Below are 23,932 nucleotides of genomic sequence, written 5' to 3' on the forward strand. Positions count from 1 at the left end.
TTAGCCTATCTTTTAAAAAATTGCGTCACGTAATAGGTACCTGACACTTTTCTGGTATGCCCCCTTTTACCGATGTCTTTTAAAGACGATTTTATCTCACCCCTTCCTTTAACGACATGTTTTATAGCCCCAACATTCAGACATTGGAGAAAAAGGATCCAATATTTACAGGAAAAGTTCTCCAATCTCCAAACTTGGTAATTAAAAGTCGACCGAGGTCATAAATCTATAAGTTTTAAGGTGTTTTAAATTAAAATTTCATATCTGAGGGAAAGTGGTTGGACAAAGGTATTTTGTTTATTGCTTGGTGTAAATATCTGTTATCTTTGATTTGTTATGTATTGTTAGGTAAGATAGAATTCAAATCTTGTGTTTTATTGAGCTTTGCTTTGATTGTTTGTAATAAATATTTGAGAAAATGTTGAATGTGTAAGATAAAAGTGTTGGTTGCCTATCGCTAAGAGCGTGCGACTTTAAATCCGGAGGTCTCGGGTTCAAACCCCGGCTCGTATCAAATCAATGAGTTTTGCGGAACTTACTTATACTTATATGTACTTACCACCATTTCATATTTATCAGTCGGGTTTTGGTGAGTAGGTAAGGGCCACTTGCACCATCCCACTAACCCGGGGATAACCCGTTTAACCGTTAACCCAGATTCAAATCGTACTGGTAACCATGGTAACTCCTGGTTTCACTGGTTAACCCCGGGTTAGTGGGATGGTGCAAGTGGCCCTAAGGAGATCATCGATCGTCATCGTCATCGTGAGGAATTTGAGGAAACCGGTTTAATGGGATTAGGTCTAGTTTCCCCTCTGTGCTTGATGCAGTGGCAATCGCCTTCGAAAAAACTAGGGCCTTCTCCTGTTTATGGGATTAGTTATCACACCAGGCCATGAGCCCTGGCAAAAGCCGGCTTTGAATGTTAACCGGTTAAACCGAGTTACCATGGTTACCAGTGCAATTTGCCACTGGGTTGACAGTTTAACCGGTTAACCCCGGGTTAGTCGGATGGTGCAAGAGTGGATTATAACGTGGTGGAGTGATGACAATGTTATGTCAATGATCAATATGATCATAAATAACTACCCAGTCACTCGTGCATGAATCTATTGCATTGTCTCAATCTATATTGAGGTTAAACCAATTCCGGCCATACGCGCTGCACTGAGGTGGCGATCACTATTTTATCAGGGTGCCTTCTCGTTGCATCATTCCGTTTTGTTGTATAAAATATTAGGGCCTATCCTCGTCCTGCCCATTGTGATTCCTATAGGACATATTCCATTTTTAGGGTTCCATACCCAAAGGGTAAAAACGGGACCCTATTACTAAGACTCCGCTGTCCGTCTGTCTGTCCGTTTGTCTGTCTGTCACAACTCTATGTTCCAATAAATTTGGTTTGAATTTCAATGGCTTAAACTGAGTATGGTGGCCAGGGACTAGGCTATGCACAGCGCGTACTTTCAATAGACAGTGAAAATAACATACGAAAGTCACCTTTAAGGATGGCTCATGCTAGACCGGGCCGGGTTCGGGCCGAGGCATCCGACATATCATTTTCTATGACGGTTGACGGTAATCACGTGGTGCTTTCCATAGAAAACGAAGCGCCGGAAACTTTTGAATCCTTTCTTGTGCTAGGTATTGGTTACTGTGGGGCCACAAGTGGAAATGAAGAGAGTCTTTTCAAAAGGGCTTATTTCTCCTATGGACACCCTGCAAAAATAAGCCCTTTTGAAAAGACCGTCCTCAAATAAGGTCACTTATCTTGCCAAGCGGAACCTCCTGACTGGGATCGCACGAGTCCTGCGCGTGACTTGATGCATTTTCTAACATTCGATGTCCGTTGGCCGACATATCGGGCTAAGAATAGCGGTGACCGTTCGATTCGATTGATATCAATGGCCGTAGGGCCGTACTACACCACGTCTGAGCCACGTGTAGCCTTCAATGTTATAAGGTATTTTCATGTTGTTTTTCATGTTTTGGGTCCTATTATATGTACCTACATATTGTGCTTTTCAAGAGTACTAAGTATATTTAGTTTTATGTTGTTTTTAACACTATTATAATGTGAAATTTGTTATGATTGAGGCACAAATTTCATGTATTTTTCATGATTTAGCGATTTTTGAAAGGCTTGGCACCTTTTTCCAACTCTTAAAGGTGAGCAGTACCTACGTGCCTGCACCTCCTATACCCTACGAATGCTTTACGCCTTGTCGCCTTTAAAATATTGCATATAATCAAGAATTTGGGACGTGTAGCGCCCTGCTAAGACAAAACGCAGCATCTCAAATGAAAATTGAATGCAAATATATTTATGGGAACAGCTAAATGAATATTATCTAATGGTAATGGTCAATTAGTAAATTTTGTCCAGGGTTTATAGTCAAAGGCCAACATCGCGGGCTTCCATTGGTTTGATCTAAATATAGCGATGACTGGTTATGACCGGGGGCTAATGGATCGATTGAAGCGATCAATGATTTGATTGGATGAAATCATCGTTTGGTATGTGCTGAAAACTAGTCATCAGCCAATCATAGATATTTATGGAGGTAGGTAATATTTTATACATGACGAACGACAGATAGGTACTTATGGCGGAAAAAAACATGCTGCCATATGATGTGAGTGTTGGGAAAAGGGCAAGAGAATGATGTAATATTTTCTACAATTACCTGTATTGTCTTAATGGAATTATAGGTAACAAAATCGGAATTTAACGTGTAAACTAAGCTTGAAATTACCTTGGAATTTATTGTTCAAAAATGACAGGCAAAGTCTGACAATCGACATTAACACGAAAAACATTATTAAACGTCCCGATTGCTAATTTTCGGTCTATTTAACTAGACTTACTCAAAATTCAACATGTGTCATCCCAATTGCCCTATAAAATAATGTCAAAACAATAACCTTTCAATAAGCTGTCACTGCCACCATTCTCACAGCAATCAGTAATATTGCCGCGATGTGAGTCATGCCAATTGATTTGGATTATAATTCGATTGCCCGCAATAGGCGAGGCGACGCGCCGCTGTTATAGTTATTTAATATTTATATACTATCCTCGTAAGACCCAAGTAAATTTTTGCGCTTTTGAATTTGGAACTTTCTTTTGTTTCTATAAGAATTCAAAACTCCAATTTAATTTGTAGGTACTTATACAATTACACGGGGATTTACGAGGCTATGATGACACCAATGGTGTGATTTGTACTAAACTGTCAAAAAAATGCCTTTAACTTATTTTTACTCTAAATATTAACACGTAGTTATCACCTGCCACAAAATACCTACCTAATATGCAACTGCAAAAAGTGCAAGTCCAGCCATTACAAAATATTGCATCATAAGTAGGTGTTTTTTAAACAAAAAGCAGTTAAGCAGGTAAAAATAAAAACACCTCGAAATTTCACAAATCGACGTACTGCGTGAACCGATGATGCCTTAAGGTTTTTTAACAGCTTAGCTGGTTTTCAACAGAGGCTTCTTTGGAGTTTATTGTAAAAAATATATTACAAACATTATACTAAGTATATTCCAAATAATAAAACATGTACATATTTAGGTACTTGGTCAATAAAAACAATAAAAAACAAAATAAAAAAATGCAAAAACTATGCCCCGGGTGAGGATCGAACTCACGACCTTAAGATTATGAGACTTACGCGCTGCCTACTGCGCCACCGAGGCGATGATGAGACGCGCGAAAATAGCGAACACCTTCTATTGGTCTTTATTCAAATGTGATTTTTTGTTTTGCAGTATTGATTTTACGTCAACCAATTTGTTTTGAACGAATTTTGTAATTAATAATATGTTACTAATTAGTAATATACGAATTTTGTAATTAATAATATGTTACTAATTAGTGATAGTAATTACTATCGCTCAAAATAATAATGACCACCTTCGAAAAACCTTCCGCTCGCCTTATATTACCTACTACATGTTATATAGCCACTCACTTGCTTGATATTTTTCAGTGACCTCTATTATTATAATAAAATAAGGGTGACAGCTGGTAGCTACAGTTACCAAAAGCATGTGAGTGGCTATTAAGTAGGTAAAAAACAGACTACAAGGAAGTAAACGCAGAAAAAAAGAATTAAAAACAACAGCGTGTAAACTCCAAAACGCAATACATTAATTGGTCAACCATCCAACACGATAGAGCAAAAATTGGCGAAATAAAAAACGACCAAACGAGAAAACTGCGAACACTCCAATTTTAAAAACAACCAGCAATATTGGACATATCCTCACCAATACTGGCCATAAAGAAACAAAAACGGAACGAGAGTTTAAAAACAAAAGCGTTCGAATTTCAAAAAGCAACGGTCGCATGCTGCCGGTGGGCCGCGACCGCAACTATTGGCGGGCGCGTGCAATTGACAGGGCCGCTCAATTTATGGCCCGCACTGTCTACCGGCCGGCGGCAGGGAGTTGGGTGGACTAGATGTGGCCTAAATGCTGTGAAATGGGTTGAAATAGTTTTATTTTAGAGCTGATTGACCCGCATTTATAATATGGTCAAGACGCTAATGTATTTATTTTTATTTTTTACGTAGTTTGGCTACGATGACAGCTGTCATCTCCATACAATTTTTAAGCTTAAAATGCAAAATTGTATTCAGATGACAGCTGTCAGAGTACCCAAGCTATGAGGAAAAAACTATACGTATCTCAAAATGAGAGGTACGACATAATCCAGTCTTTAACAGAGTAAATAAGGGGGTCAATTTCGAAAGAGCACCCAACCATGAACCATGGCGGCCCGTGGCCATATACCTACCATAGGTATTTTAATTACTTTGAACAATATGTAGCAAATTCTCGTAATTCACGTATAAATGTCCGCCAATTAAAACTTCTCGTGATCGCACATGTCGCAATATTAGTTTAACTGACTAAATTGTCCAAATTTATGGTAAGATTATTTCTTAAAGTTTTGTCCGTATCACGTGAAAAAAATTGTACAGATTATGGTCGAAGTCGCGTAAAGTTAGTACCTAGGTCATTCGTAAATCCATGGTAAAAAACAGGTAAGTAGGCTAGTATGAATTTTATGAAATGATTCTTTACCTCGCGTTTCATAGGACCAAAAACTCGTAGGAATACGAATCACTAAACAAAGTTTGACAAATATAAGAGAGTGAAGAGTGACACATCTAGTACGTCAGACCTCGATGTGGCTTGCCACTGTTTAATTAATTCTCGCATTGGGATAGTGTGAATTTTGAGTGCAACTGAAGTCAACGGTTATTTGTTTTGTCGTTTTAATTAACGCCTCGACCCGCAGTTTGTCGCCCCTGCATTTTAGATTTTTCGATCTGAAACTATGACAATGACGTTTAGTTTTGACATAAACAAGTGATAGGTACGCTACGCTATATTTAAGATGTAGTGCATAATTGTTTTCCATCGTATTTTCTCGGAAACGTTCGTATTTGTCATGCCACTTCAGTCAACCTCAGTACTTTTTGTACCGACTTGTTACTGAAATAGCAAGACACGTTCGTACGTTTCCGTGAAAAAACGATGTAAAATAATTATGCACTACATCGTACCTAGAGTGGGACCAAGAGAAGTCTGCAGCGGATTTGATAGCCCACGCAGTGTCAGTGTTATTTATACGTCATAATGTCACAGAATTTTGACGTTTAAAATAACACGTGCACTGCGTGGGCTATCAAATCCGCTGCAGACTTTTTTTGGTCTGACTCTACCTAGTATCTATTGTGAAGTTTGTTGGAGCTAAATTTATTTTTGTGTAGTTGTGAGAGGTGCAAAAATAATATATCTATTTCCTATATTCTACATAGGTACTGCCTGGTAGACCAGGGACACATCTTATGTTGTATTTTTTTTTTGTCAATAGCGATTAGGGGAAAGTGAGAGTAGTGAGATTTTGTTTAGGTTGGTTCTCGTTGTTTTAAATTATTTTTGAAAGTACAAATACGAATAAGCACGAGATAGAGAGAGGAGAGAGAGGTTATTTCCACTTTATTATAATTATCAAACTTATGTTTTTTTAGATTTAAATACACAAACCAACAAGTAAATTAAAAATACAGGAAAAGTGTGTGACCAAATTACATAAATCTTTATTAAAAAAATACCTTTCGGTTTTTTTTAATAAAACGATAAAAACTGGTTTCTTTCAGCCATTGAAAAAGATCAGTGTTTTCTTAATCAAATGAAAAAGAAACTTCAAACTGATACAAAGCAAACTCCCCATTTTTATTCAATTAAAGAGATAAAGTAATTAACGCATAAATCAACCCTCCATAGATCGCGAAAAAGTCTATCTTCATTAAAAAAAAAATAGAAGTGCGAGATGGACTCAAGATTAGGGGGTTCCGTATTATTTTAAAATTTGTACACTTATTTCGACTTATTTTGTCGATGGTTAGGGATTTAATGTGACAAAAAACATAAAACTACGAAAATATCGCTAAAATCAAATAAACATATATATTCACAAGTTTTCATTTGTTTTGTTTGTTCATATAAAACAATGCCAATTGTCCTGAAATATGATAATGGAATACAAAATGACCCCTTCCACAGGGATCGAACCTGGGTGATCTAGCCTTAAGGGGCCCACTGATTAACAGTCCGCCGGACGGTATCGGCCTGTCAGTTAGAACAAAATTTTGACAGTTCCGAACAACTGACAGGCCGATACCGTCCGGCGGACTGTTAATCAGTGGACCCCTTAAGATACGTCAATTAATAGATCTAGAAACGATATGTTTTAGATATGTCAGTGTCAAATGCGACGGTTCTTCAAACAAAAATGTCACTTTTGACACTGACACATCTAATCCATATCGTTTCTAGATCTATTAATTGACGTATCTTAAAGTTCGAATCCGGCAGTGAAGGTTAGTTATTTAATTATGTTTTACTCGTATTTATAGGTATGTATGTAGGTATATTAAGTTTGCATGCATTAAAAAAACATATATTCACTGGTACTCATGGGTAAATTGGGGGCTGTTTATAGCTAATTTAGTCAAAGGTATGTTTCAACTACTTACAACTTTTTATCATCAGAACTTAAAATCGGACCATGCAAACTCTGCATAGTATTTGCATTATTTGCAATAACAAAGTTAGGCCATGTCATCATAAATATCAAGTTTATATGAAAATATGACGTTTATTAATGGCTCTTCCACACTTTGTTCTGTTGAAGTAGGTAGAGAGTTAGACTTAAATAGACAGACTCTAAATATATTTCGTAGGTACTCGTATGAAGGTAAGCACTAGCCTACCTATAAAATTAAGACGTATATAAGATAAACAATTAAAGAAAGATACTACAAATTACAACAAACAATAGTAGAGATATAATAAAATACACAAACAAAAACATTATTTCCTAAAAATTATTTGTAAATATTAAATATTGTTTTACAAATTAAGTATAGCCAGTATAGGTAAGATTAAGGTCCCCGTTGTAACAATCTAAGGGTCTCTAAAAAAGGAATAAATCAAGAGGAGATAAACCGAAGAAAATAATTAGCTTCGGGATAAGATCGCTTTGCTAATTAAAAATAAATATCAAATGAAGCAATCAACATGGGCATTCGATTTACGAGGGAAAAATTTAGGAGCACCGCTGCCGACGCTGGTGGCTATACAAATATATTAACGTATACAAATATTAGCAATTCCTTAAAAGATTACTTATTTATTTGAACAGATATAACACATCTTCAATAAATAACTAAACTATAATTATTAGCTCTGTAAGCTAAACCTAGCGATAAGCTTAAAAAGTGTAAAAATAAAAAATACTGCGTTGAGTCATTATAACAAAGAACTCACAATAGTCTTAAGTGCCATATTTCTAATGATACTTAAGTCTTTTAGGCCAATTTTTTGCTATTTTGAATAATTTTCCGAAAAATGAAACGACAGAAAAATTCTATCTACCTACCAAACTTGTTTACAAAATTTCACGAGAATCGGTTAAGAAATGCGTCATGCAGAGGAGAACATCCGTTAACAAGAAAGCATTTTGGCCCAAGCTGAAAAGAGGACATTCGCTAACGCTCGGTCTTTTAATAGCAGAGCTTATGTATAGAATTAAATACTACCAAAATAGCACTTTTCAAAAAGTAGATTTTTTTTCTGTTGTTCCGTTTTTTGAACATGTTCAAAATGGCGGAAATTTGATAAAGGACTTAAGTGCCAGTAGGACCAGCCGGCGTATTATGGATGGTTTATCCATCTTTTTCCACGTGATAAAATAACTGTCACTTTTTAACACCGTGGGATAGAAATTGACGGACACCGTTTTTTCACGCTGTCACGTAAACAAGAACGATCATCATATCCGTACAGTACCATTTAACATTATTGTGAGTTCGCTGTGGCAAGACCCAGCGAATGTGGAATGTCCCTAATAAGTATTTTTTTTTATTTTTTAAGCTTATGAAGCTTATCGCGAGGTCTACTTACTACAGTTCAGAGAGCTACGAGTTAATTTATTTAAAACTTAATTTCTCAGAGCAATTAAGTTGAGCAAAAGGTGGACTCGTAGTTTTTCATTTGTACGGCAGCCGGACTTCACCACAGTTCGGCATTAAGAAAACCGATTGCGTTTTAAGGCTGCCGCCATCTTGAAATTGATTTTTCATTAACACTAACGAAGTCGGGGGCGCTTTTTAAACACCCCAAGGTAAATAAAAATACGATGTTTATGTTTCAAGTACTATTTTTAATTTAGGGGAGCATTCTAAAAGTTTGAAAGTGAATTTAGTGATGCTGTTTGAATTATTATTTCGTTTGGTTCAATTCAAAGTGTCAAATTAATTTTATAGCTGTCTTATATTTTGAAAATTAAAGACCATTAGTTTCGTTTGAGATTTTGAATGCTGTAACAAAATACTACATATACCGTGACAAGAGACAACACACGTACACTCAGCAGTAGAAGTTGCTAAGCGGGCCAGGTGTTCAAAATGATCTTGACGCGACTTTATTGTTAAAAGAATAAGAGCGTGTCAAGATAATTTTCAACATCTCACTTAGCAACTTCTGCTGCTGACTGTGCGTATACGTGAGAAGATTTTAGTTGGCCTTCGCGTGTTGTGGATTTTCAGTACCTACTATTTATTACAAAGAGGGGGGAGACCTTTGCCCAGCAGTGGACACAATAGGCTCACAATAAATAAATAACTAATTTGTTTTACAGACCTTGAAAGTCATCGAATGCTAAACCGATGTAAACAACTAGAAAGTTTTCGCAATTATAAACGTTTTTACCAAAAACCTACCACTTTTTTTGTACAGTATTTTAGGAATGACATATTTATTATACAACTGTCGACAACCTACAATGAGCCTTGTAGCTTGAAATAAATGATTTTTATTGTATTTTATTTTATTTTAAAAAGCAAGGAAAAGTATTTTGAAAATTCCAAAGTCAAATCAAAGTGCCGATAACAACAAAAGTACCTAAGCCGTACACAACAATTAGGTTCACATCTCGCTTGTGGACCAAAATACTAAAAATTTAATCAACTTATACATATAACCGACATCGTTTTCTGATTCAACTATTTACATATTGGGACATCTACATACTTCTCTTGTATGCATACTAGGCCAAGGTGTTGATATATTGTCCTCAGAAGTGAGCACTTTTATTTAAGATCGAGTATTGAATCCGAAGTTTTAGAACTGTGATCTAGGAGTCTTAAAAATTAGTATCCATCCTCCTTTAAATCCCTTAGTTTGAACCAAGTCACGATACAGAAGACCTGTCATGTAAGGAATTGCAGAACGGCAGATCGAGTATTATTCTGAAGTTAAATCAAACAGTCCCGATAACAACAACAGTGAGCGGGACTTCGCTTCCCGAGATTCTCGTATATAGTTCTGAATTCGGCGTGTTCTAGTCTTTGCCTAGAAGTGTTGTATAATTAACAAGCTTTTATTAGGTCGACCTGTATGTACTTATATTAACTATGTAAACAAGTCTTGCAAGTTAAATTTGATCCACTTCCCGGTTTCCGATTGAGCTGAAATTTTGCATGCATGTATGTATAAATCGGATGACAATGCAATATTATGGTACCATCGAGCTGATCTGATGATGAAGACAGGAGGTGGCCTTAACAAGCTTTTATTAAGTCGATGTAATGGAATCTAAGGTACTTAACTAATTTAACCATCTTCCAAGGATCGTAGCGTCATGAAAATTGGCAGCTGTATGTAGTTCTGATGACAATACAATAATATGGTACTGTCGACCTGATCTGATGATGGAGGCAGGAGGTGGCCATATGAACTCTGGGATGAAACAACGCAACCTAATTGTGTTAGGGGTTTTTAGAATTGTCTCGATGAGTATTAGTTGTCTGTCGTAAGAAAAGTACAGTCAGCGATAAAGTACCAAAAATGAAATTTTTGCAAAAAACTTATTTTAATCTATTTTCCTGCAGCACGATCGTGCGGCCAAGAGAACTTATCTGGGGCGACCAACTGGGAAACGTCGGAAGGCCTATTAGGTACCGATGTATAGATGAGGTCCAGAAAGACCTGTGTGACATCCAAGCGGCTGAATGACGTCGGATCGCACAGGACAGAAACGAATGGCGAAATCTAGTGTCAAGTCAAGTCAAGATCCACTTCGAGTTGCTGAGCCAGCGAAACCAACCAACCAATGTAGTCGGCAGCATTACTGTAACAGTTTTGCAGCGCGCCTATAACGCTACGTCTTACGTAAGCGAACAACTCGCGACGGCGGCGCGGCGCGGCGCGGCGCGGCGAGGAAGAAACAAAACGTTGATACGTATAGGTGTGTCCTACTCACACATGAGCGATTTAGACGCGAAGCGGCGCGGCGCGGCGCGGCGCGGCGCGGCGCGGCGAACGCGCGGCGAACACGCGGCGCGGCGCGGCGAGGTGAAACAAAACGTTGATACGTATAGGTGTGTCCTACTCACACATGAACGCGGCGAAGGCGCGGCGCGGCGCGGCGGCCTTGTCCGACTAGGGAGACACTCCCCGATCGCCATGGCCGCACGCAGACACGGTTTTTAGTAAATTCGTATTTAAATTATGAGTAAACTATGTCTTTATGTGGTTATGCAAGTAAGTCCAGCGTTCTTCGTTGTCTAGTCTAAAATTTTGGTTTACTGGGATTTTGAATTGGCACCGCCATCAAAAACTAAGTACACAATTACCCGGGTGGTTATTAATTTGCTTATTAGGTACTAGCTTTTGCCCGCGACTTCGTCTGCGTGGAATTAGTAATTTGGGTACCATAATTTTTAAACAAATCTGCTTTTTATTACATCCTTCTTACTGTTGTTATGGGGGACTTCAACGCAAAGTTGGGCAAGAGAAGCGGGGATGAGTTGAGAGTGGGGCAATTTGGGTATGGGCAACGGAACCCTAGGGGTCAGAGGCTGGCCGACTTTCTGGAGAGAGAGGAACTCTTCATGATGAACTCTTTCTTCCAGAAGCCGCCTCACAGGAAATGGACCTGGATGAGTCCTGACGGTTCCACGAGAAACGAGATAGACTTCATCATGACCGACAAGAAACGGATATTCAGTGATGTCTCTGTGATCAACAGGGTAAAGACCGGTAGTGATCACCGAATCGTAAGAGGCACACTGAATATCAATATTAAACTTGAAAGGTCCAGCCTGATGAAGTCTACGCTCCGACCTACTCGAGCCTATGTTCAAAACCCCGAAAGCTTTCAACTCGAGCTCTCTAACCGCTTTGCTTGCCTAGAGAACTTGGCTTCAGTGGACGAAATCAACGACGGGCTAGTGGAAACTGTCCACACAGTAGGGTCTAAGTTTTTTAGATCCCGCCGTAAAGATAGACCTCAGAAATTGACCGAGCAAACCTTGAACCTCATGGCTGAACGACGCTCGCTACAGTTGCAGTCTCCCGATGACGCGGAGTCATATAGGCAGCTCAATAGACGTATATCTAAGTCCCTGCGACATGATCTGCGTCTCTTTAATACTAACCGTATTAAAGAGACTATTGAGCGAAACCAAGGCTCCAAAGTGTTCGCAAAGGACAAGTCTATTGGGCAAAGCCAGCTGACAAAGCTGAAACGGGAAGATGGCAGCATAGCGTCGAGCAAAGCGGAGGTTTTAGGTGAGATCGAGAGGTTCTATGGACAGTTATACACTTCGATCGCAAAGCCCGTTGACAGCTTGGTAGGAGATCCAAGAGCCAAGCTGTCCCGACATTATACCGAAGATATCCCGGACATCAGTCTGTACGAGATTAGGATGGCCCTGAAGCAGCTTAAGAACAACAAGGCGCCGGGCAAAGACGGAATCACTTCAGAGCTTCTGAGAGCGGGTGGAACACCGGTACTTAAAGTCCTCCAGAAGCTCTTTAATTCCGTCTTGTCCGAGGGCATAACGCCTGAAACATGGAGTAGAGGCGAGGTGGTGCTGTTCTTCAAAAAAGGTGATAACAACCTATTGAAGAACTACAGACCCATCACGCTTCTGAGCCATGTCTATAAGCTGTTTTCAAGGGTCATCACGAACCGTCTCGAACACAGACTTGATGACTTCCAGCCTCCCGAACAAGCCGGTTTCCGAAAAGGCTATAGTACCATAGACCACATCCATACGCTGCGGCAAGTTATACAGAAGACCGAAGAGTATAACTTGCCATTATGCTTAGCGTTTGTGGACTATGAGAAAGCCTTCGATTCGGTGGCAACATGGGCGGTGCTTGAGTCTCTTCAGCGATGCCATATTGACTATCGGTACATCGAAGTGTTGAAGTGTTTGTATAGTAACGCCACCATGTCGGTCCGAGTACAGGAGCAGAGCACGAGGGCGATTCCATTGCGAAGAGGCGTAAGGCAGGGAGACGTTATCTCTCCGAAACTGTTTACTGCCGTAATGGAAGACGCCTTCAAGCTCCTGGAATGGGAAGGACTTGGCATCAACATCAACGGCGAATACATCACTCACCTTCGGTTTGCCGACGATATCGTAGTCATGGCAAAGTCGATGGAGGAACTCAGCATGATGCTCGATGACCTCAACCGAGTTTCACAACGGGTGGGCTTGAAAATGAACATGGACAAGACGAAACTTATGTCAAATGCCAATGTTGTGCCCATCCCAGTCTCTGTTGGGAACTCGGTACTCGAAGTTGTTGACTCGTACATCTACCTAGGACAAGTAGTCCAATTAGGTAGGTCCAACTTCGAGAAAGAGGTCAACCGCCGAATCCAACTCGGTTGGGCAGCGTTCGGGAAACTACGTAATGTCTTTTCGTCCGACATACCTCAGTGCCTCAAGACGAAAGTCTTTAATCAATGTGTGTTACCAGTGATGACTTACGGCTCCGAAACGTGGTCTTTCACTATCGGCCTCATCTCAAAACTCAAAGTCGCTCAACGAGCTATGGAGAGGGCTATGCTCGGAGTTTCTTTACGTGATCGAATCAGAAATGAGGAGATCCGTAGACGAACTAAAGTCACCGACATAGCCCACCGGATTAGCAAGCTGAAGTGGCAATGGGCAGGCCATATTGCACGCAGAGAAGATGGCCGATGGGGTCGAAAAGTGCTCGAGTGGAGACCACGGACTAGCAAGCGCAGCGTAGGACGTCCACCCACAAGATGGACAGACGATCTTGTTAAGGTCGCCGGAAGACGCTGGATGCGGGTCGCTTCCAACCGGCACGTATGGAGGTCCAAGGGGGAGGCCTATGTTCAGCAGTGGACGTCTTATGGCTGAGATGATGATGATGATGATGATTACATCCTTCTTTTCGCCCCCAAAATGGATGACTAATTACAATTAGTCAAAAATGCGAACTTTCTTTATTTGTAACAAAATTAAGATATTATTTTCTTTTATTTATTTATTAATTTTGACGTGATAACGTCTTATAAATCGATGAACACCGGTAGCATGCACGAAAAAGTGTCACGTTGTGGACAAATCTCCATGGTAACGTTGTGGACAGATCTCCATGGTAACGTTACGTAATGTAATGGTAATGTTTTCTTATGACGTTATCACGCAAAATTATCGTCCGTAAACCGACTTTACAGACAACCATATTTTTCTATCATAACATCACTTCCACCTCCACTCCAACTTGGAGGTTCGAGAAGTTGAAGAAGTTGGAGAAGCTGTAGAAGTTGGAGAAGTTGGTAAAGTTGGAGAAGTTGAAGTTGGACAATTTAAAGTTGGAGAAGTTGGACAGTTTGAAAAAGTTGAAGAAGTTCGAGTTGGAGAAGTTGAAGTTGAATTTGAAGAAGTTGGAGAAGTTGAAGTTGTAGTTGAAGAAGTTGAAAAGGTTGGAGTAGTCGAATTTGAAGAAGTTGGAAAAGTTGAAGTTGAAGAAGTTGAAAAGGTTGGAGTAGTAGAAGTTCAAGAAGTACGAGAAGTTGAAGTTAAAGAAGTTGGAGATGTCGAAGTTGAAGAATTTCGAGTTGGAGAAGTTGAAGTTGAAGAAGTTGAAAAGGTTGGAGAACTTGAAGAAGTTGAAAGGTTGGAGAAGTTGAAGTCTAAGAAGTAGATGTTGAAGTTGAAGAAGTGGGAGAAGTTGAAGTTAAAGAAATTGGAGAAGTCGAAGTTGAAGAAGTTGAAGTTGAAGAAGTAGGAGAAGTTGAAGTTAGAGAAGTTGAAGAAATTGAAAATGCCGGAGAAGTTTAAGTAGAAGAAGTTGGAGAAGTCGAAGTTGGAGAAGTTAAAGAAGTTGGAGAAGTTGAAAAAGTTGAAGCAGTTAGAGTTGGAGAAGTTGAAGTTGAATTTGAAGAAGTTGGAGAAGTTGAAGTTGAAGAAGTTGAAAAGGTCGGAGAACTTGAAGAAGTTGAAAGGTTGGAGAAGTTGAAGTTGAAGAAGTTGAAGTTAAAGAAGTTGGAGAAGTCGAAGTTGAAGAAGTTGAAGATGAAGAAGTAGGATAAGTTGGAGGAGTTGAAAAAGTTGAAGCAGTTCTAGTTGGAGAAGTTGAAGTTGAATTTGAAGAAGTTGGAGAAGTTGAAGTTGGAAAAGGTTGGAGAACTTGAAGAAGTTGAAAGGTTGGAGAAGTTGAAGTAGAAGAAGTTGGAGAAGTTGAAAAAGTTGAAGCAGTTAGAGTTGGAGAAGTTGAAGTTGAATTTGAAGAAGTTGGAGAAGTTGAAGTTGAAGAAGTTGAAAAGGTTGGAGAACTTGAAGAAGTTGAAAGGTTGGAGAAGTTGAAGTTGAAGAAGTAGAAGATGTTGAAGTTGAAGAAGTGGGAGAAGTTGAAGTTGAAGAAGTTGAAGTTAAAGAAGTTGGAGAAGTCGAAGTTGAAGAAGTTGAAGATGAAGAAGTAGGATAAGTTGGAGGAGTTGAAAAAGTTGAAGCAGTTCTAGTTGGAGAAGTGGAAGTTGAATTTGAAGAAGTTGGAGAAGTTGAAGTTGGAAAAGGTTGGAGAACTTGAAGAAATTGAAAGGTTGGAGAAGTTGAAGTTGAAGAAGTAGAAGATGTTGAAGTTGAAGAAGTTGAAGTTAAGGAAGTTGGCGAAGTCGAAGTTGAAGAAGTTGATGTTGAAGAAGTAGAAGTTGAAGTTAGAGAAGTTGAAGAAATTGAAAAGGTTGGAGAAGTTGAAGTAGAAGAAGTTGGAGAAGTCGAAGTTGAAGTTGAAGAAGTAGAAAAAGTTGAAGTTAGAGAAGTTGAAGAAATTGAAAAGGTTGGAGAAGTTGAAGTTGAAGTTGGAGAAGTTGAAGAAGTTGGAGAATTTGAAGAAGTTGAAAGGTTGGAGAAGTTGAAGTTGAAGAAGTGGAAGAATTTGAATAAGTTGAAGTTAAAGAAGTTGGAGAAGTCGAAGTTGAAGAAATTGAAGTTGAAGAAGTAGAAGTTGAAGTTAGAGAAGTTGAAGAAATTGAAAAGGTTGGAGAAGTTGAAGTAGAAGAAGTAGAAGTCGAAGTTGAAGTTGAAGAAGTAGGAGAAGTTGAAGTTAGAGAAGTTGAAGAAATTGAAAAGGTTGGAGAAGTTGAAGTTGAAGTTGGAGAAGTTGAAGAAGTTGGAGAAGTTGAAGTTGAATTTGAAGAAGTTGAAGTTGAAGAAGTTGAAAAGATTGGAGAATTTGAAGCAGTTGAAAGGTTGGAGAAGTTGAAGTTGAAGTAGGAGATGCTGAAGTTGAAGAAGTGGAAGAAGTTGAAGAAGTTGAAGTTAAAGAAGTTGAAGAAGTCGAAGTTGAAGAAGTTGAAGAAGTAGAAGTTGAAGTTAGAGAAGTTGAAGAAATTGAAAAGGTTGGAGAAGTTGAAGTTGAAGATTGAGAAGTTGAAGTTGGACAATTTAAAGTTGGAGAAGTTGAAGAAGTTTGAGAAGTTGAAAAAGTTGACTAAGTTCGAGTTAGAGAAGAATTTTAAGAAGTTGAAAAGGTTGGAGAAGTTGAAGTTGAAGAAGTAGGAGATGTTGAAGTTGAAGAAGTGGGAGAAGTTGAAGTTGAAGAAGTTGGAGAAGTTGAAGTTAAAGAAGTTGGAGAAGTCGAAGTTGAAGAAGTTGAAAAAGTTGGAGAATTTGAAGAAGTTGGATGAATTGAAGAAGTAGGAAGATAAATAAGTTGGAGAAATTGAGGAAGTTGAAAAAGTTGGAGAAGTTGAAGAAGGTGCAAAAGTGGAAGAGTTAGAGTTGGAGAAGTTGAAGTTGAATTTGAGGAAGTTGGAGAAGTTGAAGTTGAAAAGGTTGGAGTAGTCGAATTTGAAGAAGTTGAAGTTGAAAAAGTTGAAAAGGTTGGAGAACTTGAAGAAGTTGAAAAGGTTGGAGAACTTGAAGAAGTTGAAAAGGTTGGAGAACTTGAAGAAGTTGAAAAGGTTGGAGAACTTGAAGAAGTTGAAAAGGTTGGAGAAGTTGAAGTTCAAGAAGTAGGAGATGTTGAAGTTATAGAAGTAGAAAATGAAGAAGTTGGAAGTTGAAGAAGTTCGAGTTGGAGAAGATGAAGTTAGAGAAGTTGAAGAAGTAGAAGTTGAAGGACGAGTTGAAGAAGTAGTAGGAGTTGAAGTTGAAGAAGTTGAAGTTATAGAAGTAGAAGTTGAAAAGGTTGGAGAAGTTGAAGTTGAAGTAGGAGAAGTTGAAGTTGAAGAAGTTGAAAAGGTTGAAATAGTTGAAGAAGTAGGAGAAGTTGAAGTTGAAGTTGAAAAGGTTGAAGTAGTTGAATAAGTAGGAGAAGTTAAAGTTGAAGACGTTGAAAAGGTTGAAGAAGTTGAAGAAGTAGGAGAAGTTGAAGTTAGAGAAATTGAAGAAGTTAAAGAAGTAGGAGAAGTTGAAGTTAGAGAAGTTGAAGTAGGAGAAGGTAAAGTTGAAGTTGAAAAGGTTGAAGAAGTTGAAGTTAACGACGTTGAAAAGGTTGGAAAAGTTCGAGTTGGAGAAGTTGAAGTTAGAGAAGTAGAAGTTGAAGAATTGTTGAAGAAAAGGTTGTTGATTCCCCATACAAACTTCCACCCCCTTTTTCACCCCCTTAAAGAGGGATTTCTGGGATAAAAACTACCCTATGTCCTTCCCCGGGACTCAAACTATCTCTATACCAAATTTCATGAAAATCGGTTCAGCGGTTTAAGCGCGAAGAGGTAACAGACAGACAGACAGACAGACAGACGGACACACTTTCGCATTTATAATATTACTAGCTTTTGCCCGCGACTTCGTCTGCGTGGAATTAGTGACAGCAGCTAAAGTAGGTATGGCGCCTGGATAATTCTAATAGCAATGATTCAATTCGCGCATTGCTTGCTTCAATTATTAGGCAATTCATTAACTCTTTCAATTCCACCCCCCCTTGCACTCTCTTCAGGGATGATTACCGACATAAAAACTATCCTATGTCCTTCCCCGGGACTCAAACTAGCCCTATACCAAATTTCAACTAAATCGGTTCAGCGGCTTAAGCGTGAAGAGGTAACAGACAGACAGACACACTTTCGCCTTTATAATATTATATATATTTATAATATTAGTATTAATATAGTATGGATAGTATGGATTAATTACGTTTTGGCAGAAATTGGCTTTACGACGGGATAGGGACTGGACAAGGATAGGGGTGGGGTCTGGTATATAAAAAAATATTTTGTGCTTTTCAGTGGGTTGGAAGGACCTCAAAAGGAAACAACGGAACCCTTATACTCCTTATAGGATCACTCGTGCGTCTGTCTGTCTGTCCGTCTGTCACAGCCTATTTTCTCGGAAACTACTGGACCAATTAAGTTGAAATTTGGTACACATATGTACATTAGTAACTTAAAGATGGACATGTTTTTTTTATAATTTTAAAATACATAGGTTCGAAGTTATTTAAGAAAATAGCCAAAAAATGACCATTTATCTCCAAAACTACTGGGTCTAAAATTTTGAAAAAAAAAAATATACAAAATAGTTCTTTACCTATAGATGACAGGAAAACCTATTAGAAATGTGAAGTCAAGCGGGAGTCGGAATTATGTACGGAACCCTAGAAACGCGAGTCTGACTCGCACTTGGCCGGTTTTTTTAAAGAAATTATATTAAGTTATTTTGCTTTTGTTTGTTTTTTTTAATTGATTTATTTATATTTTTACTTTTTTATTTGGTTTTATTTATTTTTGTCTCATTATGACGATCGATTGATCTTGCTGCGCGCACGTAATACAGGGACCCACTCCCTCTCCCACTCGCACTGAAAACCGCATCAAAATCACGGACAAACATACATACATAAATACATACCGGTCAAACTGAGAACCTCCTTTTTTTAAGGCGGTTAAAAACCAAAGTAGTTGCTCTTTTCTGTGAGCTGTAACTTCGCAATTAGCTTAAAAAAATTAAAATAATGACATAAATTACTTTGCCGAATCTTTATTACAGCGAACTCAGAATAGTCGTAAGTGCCATAGACGCTACTGGAGTTAAGTCTTTTATGCCAATTTCCGCGAATTTGAATATTTTTTAGTTTTGTGCCTATAGATTACAGGAAAACCTATAAAGAAATCAAACGGGAGTCGACTAATCAAATCATAGCCGGTAATTCTATATACGCAACGCCTCTAGCCGCGTCGTATTCGCGTCTAAAAATCAAATGGATTGATCGCGCCCGTTCCGCGCCGCGCCGCGCCGCCGCCGCGCCGCTTCGCCATCGCGTCAAAATCGCTCACCTAGGACACTTCCATATGCAACAACGGTTTGTTTTTTCCGTGCCGCGTCTCGCCGCGCCGCCGCCGCGCCGCGCCGCGCCGCGCCGCGCCTCGTCGCCCGACATTCGCGTGCAAATCGCGCCGCGCCGCGTTCGCAACGAGATCGCTTACGTAGGACACTTCTATGGGCATCAAAGGATTGATTTAGCCGCGCCGCGCCGCGCCGCGCCGCGTTCGCGCGTTGTTCGCCTACGTAAGACGTAGCGTAAGATAAAAACACAAAGTATTAAGGTAAACGTACTGGTGCTCGACGCGGTCCCAGTACTCCCAGTACATGTCATCTTGAAACTTAAGTCATTGTCAATAGAAGTGACAGCAAGGTGTTATCTATTGGGCATTAGCATGTCGAGCTAGTGCTCGTCGTCGTACTAGTGTACGTTTACCTTACTGTGTAAGAACGTCAGCGCCAAGTAAGGGATTACGACAGCATTATTAGGTAGGTACTGCCGCAAATGTCAAATGCGATGTCGCTGACCGGTATTTTTGACATTTGCGGCAGCAGTTGGCAGTAAAGTCGCGCTGAAATACTGCAACATTAAGGTGACAGTCCATTTCCAACGACAGCTGCACTACTATTGCGACGTTACTGTCATTCATTGTCTTGTCATTCATTTTACTATAGAAATTGACAATAACATCGACGTGTCGGAACAGCAGTGCAGCTGCGGTCAGAAATGGAATGTTACCTTTAATGCTATCGACTGCCTTGTAGTAAGGTAGATAGAGATATAAATGTAAATATATTTGTGTGTTCAATCAATCGAATAAAAAATCAACAAGTTCTATTCACAATCCTAGACCAGAACAAGCCCTAAGTATCCAGAACTTTCCTAAGTTATAATAAAGTCTTATATGCAGCCTTTGACGTAGTATTGAAAACCCGTAGCCAGGAAGAAATTAATTGAGCAAGAGACTTTCAAAGAAAACCAGTCTACAACATAAATTCAAACTAAAACCAACTCTATAAGGTCTCTTTTCCATCGTGCTTTGACTGCAAAAATCTAGGCTACAAGCTAAATCCGATCTTAATGCTTTGGAAAAAGGGTTGTTTATGTGATGGGGGTAGAGTGCAGTTGAAGGATGCATTGAAATTTTCGTGAAGATAGGCTACATTTATGGGGAAATTTGGTGGAAGGCTTTTTAAAGCTTTAGAAACATTGAGTTAGGTACAGACGAGTGTTTAAATATACGTAAACACAGCCAGTGATGACATACTGGAACTGAAACGTGGCCGCTTACTATGTGCCTCATATAAGAAAGCTCAAAGTCACCCAAAGGGCAATGGAGAGGGCTATGCTGGGAGTCTCTCTGCATGATCGCATGAGAAATGAGGCCATCCGCAGCAGAACCAAAGTAACCAATAATAAAATGTCAATTTTTGCGTTCTACTTATATAGTTTAAAATCCTAATATATGTACCTGCCGTGTAGACCAAATATTTGGTGGTTAATCTAAACATTTTGATTCAACAGCCGACGGGCTGGACCCGGACCGTTCTAGCGTGAGTTATCCTAAGTAGTCACAACTTTTGACATGCACAACACGAAATTGGGAAAAAGTAGTGCATCGGTCAGCATCATATTTAAGTAATAGGGTAGTGGATCACTCTACCACCGCGCCAAAAATGTATATCTACCAACAAAAAGAGACAGGTATGTCACTAGGTGTAGAACAATTAGAATATAACAGATATTGCTGAACGCTAACTGCAAATATTTATCTCTATTTTGTAAAGTATTTCAAGGTGGCAGATACTTTTGGTGCGTTGTTACATCCGCAAATATTGACCCTGACTGCACATAATTCGCAATCCTTGCAACTATGAAGATTAGGGGAAGTCATTTTCTTCATGGCATTAAAATGCCCCAAAAAACAATATCAAGGTGCAGTCAAAACCAAAACTGAGTCACAGTTCAGCAACACATTTATTAAAAACTGGCTTAAAACTGAACGACTTTACTTTGAGCTGCACCCCATCGGAACGCGTATTAACTAGTGAAGCAGATATGAATCTTTAATTTTCCAAATTTATTAAACCGCTAAACGAAACCGACGTTCAAACAGCAATATTTTTAACGACGGAGGTTAGGTAGTGAGGGGACAGTGTGGATGATTTGCAATGCCGATATTTTTGGCGAATTATTGCATACACGATTGATTTTTCTCTTAATCAAGCAAACCTTCTAAAACCCTTAACTATGTTAGGTATATGTACCATGATATGATCAGTAAGCGTATTGAAGTAAATATCATAAGACAATATTAGGTAAAAAAAATTACATAGCCCAATTTTACATACCTACCTATCTTGCTCACGCGTTGCATTTATATTTTTTTTGATATAATGATATACTTTTATATGTAAAAAGGAGGTATTAACAATCATGTAATTATCTAAGTATACAATTGTAAAATTTTAAGTAATAACTGAAGACGTTGGAACATGAATATCAGCTTCGTAATTTTATATGATTTAAACTAAATATTTTTGTTTATTTTCATATCCCACTCGAAACTGGTCTATTCAATGTATACTCTATTGACCTGCCCGCTGCATCAAAGATCAACGACAATACTAAACAAATGCGGACCATAAAGCAATCAGCGATGATTTGCCGTCAATCGAATCAAGGCAATGACACGCTCGCTCAACAATGTGGAGTGAATGCATAAAATGTTGCAGTACAATTCAATCAATTATCATTGGGTTCGATAGTGGCATAGTACACAAGTTGCGAACAGTAGAAACATGAGAAATGTGTATAACCGTGACGCCGCCCTGGCGGATGTAGAGGACGTATTTATTTATCTGACAGTTAACAGTTGCCAAATATTATGAAATGTTGACCCATGAAATTTTATAAATATTTCTTCCATTTGCAAACACGCACTTATCTCCGCATAAGGGTCAAACAGATCACTGTGTTATGTCTTTCCTGTAGACATACACAAGAGTTAAGGGCTATAAAGGTTAATTTTCTTATTTAACCCTTATCCACGTGAAAAGGTCCTCCTTTTATTTAAAGAACTATGATAAAATCATTACTTACATGCCCACAAGCTGTTAACTATTGCCCACAGGAGAGAAAACTAGTGTGTTATCACGAACAGTACATTTTTCTCTCCTGTGGGCAATAGTTAACAGCTTGTGGGCATGTAAGCAATGATTTTATCATAGTTCTCTAAATAAAAGGAGGACCTTTTCACGTGGATAAGGGATAAATAAGAAAATTAACCTTTATAGCCCTTAACTCTTGTGTATGTCTACAGGAAAGACATAACACACTGATCTGTTTGACCCTTAAAGTAAATTTTTGTGCACTAAAATTCTCAAAGTAGGTATGTCTCTAAGAGTCAGATGATGCGATTGATTTTTAGATGTTGTCTAATTTAGTTTAATCTGTATATGTGTTGCTGTGTGCTGTGTATATTTCCTAAAAATACAGGTAAAAACAGAAAAAATTATTAGAGTTAGACCATGACATTAAGACAGACAAGACCAGACCAGTGTTATTTATACGTCAGAATTTCATAAAAGTTTGAAATAACACTTGCACTGCGTATGCTATCAAAATCGTTGCAGACTACTTGGTCTAACTCTATTAAATTTTGAAATAATGCATTTTTAGATAACTATTTTGTCCTTCGAATACACCCGCTGTAAAATTACAAAAATATCCAATATTAGTCTGATGATTTACTGATTCAAACACATCGCCTGTGAAGTCAGGATCGAGTTGGCTCCGATGATATCATCGTTCGTTCGATAGACGCGTCCCAGATAGTTGATCTCGCATTATTTATCGAGCGATAAAGTATGATGTAATCTTCGATTGTCATTAGGCAATACTGTCCAAAATGAAGCAGGGCTTCGATTCAATTGTTAGGAACAAACCGTTCATTTGACTTGTGGTAGTAAGTAAAAAAACCTGGTTAATTTAATTCGAGCTATATAAAACTTGAAAGTATTTGAAATTCAGGCTGCTAAACATCTTTTTTTTGTCCTTAGACTCTTGGCCAGATTTCTGTTTTTATTTTAAACAAGGGTATCCAATGTACAATATTGTAATCTGACAGATATTTTTGACTTAAAGCATTAGTTGACCCAACTTCTTAATACTGCCTAAAATAACTTGCTCACTGTGACTAAGCTGTGAATACTGATGTGCCGTTTGAACAAGTTTCCAAAATTGCGAAATTTCCACATGGAAAAATTAAGTAAGTAGTTCTCAAGATATTTAGCGATGTGGCCGACAGACGGACGGCCAGCATCACACCAGAAGGATACCATTTGACCTTTTTATTACGGAATCCTAAAACGAAGTCAGGAGTGCATAAAAGTATCGATACTCAGCCCTTGACAATCGACATGGTCTCATCACTACAGCAGTACGATAGGAAATTAAAATTTTCCTCTTCATTTAAAAAGAAGCTGCGCCGCGGGCTAACTCCTTAATGTGGCTACATCTATTTGAGGCGCTTATTTATCGATGTTAATGTTTTGGGTTGGTATAGGTAGGTGTACCAACGTCATGGTAACTCTAGGGTCTTTAGTTCCTTCGTTTTGAACTCGTAAAATTTATTTTCGTGCACTCGAACTGTAGGGAACGTAAAAGGCATGCATAAAATTTCAATAAAGATAGGTACAATAATTAAATTCTACTCAGATAGCGACATTTTCTTCGGGATGGGCGACTTTCTGGTGATGTGATTTTGACAATGGTGATGATGATATCCTGCTCTTCTTGGTCTCGTCTCGCG

The 23,932-nt window shown here is 38.7% G+C and overlaps 1 non-coding gene across 1 annotated transcript; it reads right to left on the bottom strand.

Moving 5' to 3' along the window:
• Window positions 1-3,632: 3,632 nt before the first annotated feature.
• Trnam-cau (transfer RNA methionine (anticodon CAU)) lies at window positions 3,633-3,705 on the bottom strand. The gene has a single exon. It is a non-coding gene; the product is annotated as a tRNA-Met (tRNA).
• Window positions 3,706-23,932: the final 20,227 nt, after the last annotated feature.

The sequence above is a fragment of the Cydia splendana genome, chromosome 19 (genome assembly GCF_910591565.1).
Source record: "Cydia splendana chromosome 19, ilCydSple1.2, whole genome shotgun sequence".
NCBI classification, from domain to species: domain Eukaryota; kingdom Metazoa; phylum Arthropoda; class Insecta; order Lepidoptera; family Tortricidae; genus Cydia; species Cydia splendana.